Here is a 2426-nt window from a genome sequence, read left to right on the forward strand (position 1 = left end):
GGCAATTTACATGCCAACTTTAAGGGTACACCATACTGTATAACTATTCACCATGCCTCCGGCACTCCCCAAGGACTCCCAGACCAGTCCCCACGGGGCTTCTCACAGGTTATCCACAGGAAACCCACTGCATAAACACTGCATAACTTAGTTATTCACATGATATCAGACAGGTGTCTGTTTTTATCCCTAGGTTATCCACAGGTATTCCACAGATTGAGCAGATTATGAGCTATTTTTATGTATATTTAGGTTTCTTGAGGGGAAATTCAGAGTGGAAGTGACAGGTGGGCTGGCTGTTTTTGTAACCTACTGGCTGTAGGAAAAATATCACAAATTAGGTGTCTACTAAATCACCACCCGATAGGCCCTTAGAGGCTCCCAAGAGGCTCCACACAGGACTCACACAGGGAATCTCACAAGGTTCACACAGGGTTTCACAGGTTCTCACCAGTTCTATTAGTCCTCAAACCGCTCATAAGGGACTTCTAAGTAGTTGATCTATTAGTTATTTAACATTTATTTAACATTTATCTTTATTTTAATTTAATCGGGCTACCTTAAAGGGGAACCCTATAAAGAATCTATTAAGTATCTATTAAGAATAATATAAAGAATAAATAATAATAATTAATAATAGATAAATAATAGGATCTATAAGTAGCGGTTCATGAAATCCTTAAACCGCTCCCTAGTGAACCCTCAAGGAACCCATAGGGTGTCCAATTTGTGAAATTATAGTGGATTTAACATTTTTTTAACATTTCACTAACGTTTCGTTTAATTGGGCTTACTTATAGAGAGAAAGGAGTGAATTATGGAAATTAACGCACAACATGAGCTTTTCATTGAGCATTTCCTTGATAGCGGTGATGTGTCTGATGCTGCTGAAAAGGCTGGCTACTCACGTGGTCATGGTCGAAAGCTGTTCAAGAAGCTCCGAGAACGAATTCAAAAAGAACTTGATGATGAAATTGTCATGAGTCAGGTTCAAGCCCTAAAAGTCGTAAAGGACTCTATGGGTGCAAAAGCAACAGATCCCAAACAGGAAATCCGTCTACGTGCTGCTGAGTCAACATTAGACCGTGGTGGCCTGACTAAGAAAACATCTGTTGATATTGGTATGAGTGAGCTACCAGCGGTAATGATTTTACCTGCTAAAGCACCAACACCATAACAATCTAGTAACAAACTGATAACATTATTTTCAGATAGCTGCCTTGTCTATCAGAGTCGGTTCCTGTGTGTTCCAATGGCTCCCCTAGAAATAGGAACAAGGCTTTTATGTTATCAAAACGGACACCTGTCCGATTTCAGATTTAGATTCCATAGCTCAGTTGGTAGAGCGGGTGGCTGTTAACCATCAGGTCAAAGGTTCGAGTCCTTTTGGAATCGCCAATTTTATAGGTCAGAGATACAGGGTATCAGCCGGATTCCAACCCCGTGCTTGTAGGGTTCAATTCCTTACTGACCTGCCAATTTAGGAGATATTATGAAGTTCTTCAAACAGAGTGAATTTGAATGCAAATGTGGAAAGTGTGGCTTAGGCTTTGAGTCCATGAAGAATCCTGCGTTGATTCGTTTGGAGAAAGCTCGTGATATTGCCAAGATTCCATTTGTACTTAACTGTGCAGTACGCTGCCCTGAGCACAATAAAGCAGTTGGTGGTAAACCAAACTCAGCTCACTTACGAGGCTATGCCTTTGACGTTCGAGCGACCACCAGCCAACAACGATTTAAAATAGTTGATGCTGCTATTAAAGCTGGCTTCAACCGTATTGGGGTTTATAAAACATTTGTCCATATGGACTGTGACCCTAGTTTGCCTAGTCACGTTATGTGGCATGGCTAAGAATTTGCTTGCTCAATGTGTTGCTCCAAGTCCTGAGGTATGACTTAAAACTACCTTTCAGTTTAGACTCCTGAGGTTTTCCTTGGTTTCTCTTGGGAGTCGCTTTATAACAGCACGTTAACCTCTGCCCGTCTAGCATGGTGTACGTTAACGTCTTCTTCTCCGTGTAGCTCAGTCTGGTAGCAGCGCGTGCTTTGGGAGCATGAGGTCAGAGGTTCGAGTCCTCTCACGGAGACCAATTTAGATCTTTCCAGATCACTAGCGTTTTGTGGTATCGCTTGGAGAAACCACCCTAATTTACAATGGAGGTCAATTATGGCTTTAGATTTAAGACAGCTCGAATGGCGAGTGTTGGCACTAGAGACCTACGGCGGTAGTGGCGGTCTGACTAAAGTTATGGCTGACAAACTATATCTACCGATTGGATGGACACCTACACCAGATCTTAAAAGTTTTAAGTGGAATGGTGATTGGGGTGGTACTACATATCCAGAGGTAGGCTCTACAATGACTTGGAGTGTTTCCGAACCGAATCCATCAGGTGCTAGTTTGGCTGGCATTGAGGGTTCCGTGT

At 42.3% G+C, this 2426-nt stretch overlaps 1 non-coding gene across 1 annotated transcript; it reads left to right on the plus strand.

Moving 5' to 3' along the window:
• Nucleotides 1-2012: 2012 nt before the first annotated feature.
• On the plus strand, nt 2013-2087 carry Trnap-ugg (transfer RNA proline (anticodon UGG)). Its single transcript has one exon. It is a non-coding gene; the product is annotated as a tRNA-Pro (tRNA).
• Nucleotides 2088-2426: the final 339 nt, after the last annotated feature.

This window comes from Babylonia areolata, unplaced genomic scaffold, assembly GCF_041734735.1.
Source record: "Babylonia areolata isolate BAREFJ2019XMU unplaced genomic scaffold, ASM4173473v1 tig00015408, whole genome shotgun sequence".
In the NCBI taxonomy this organism is placed as follows: domain Eukaryota; kingdom Metazoa; phylum Mollusca; class Gastropoda; order Neogastropoda; family Buccinidae; genus Babylonia; species Babylonia areolata.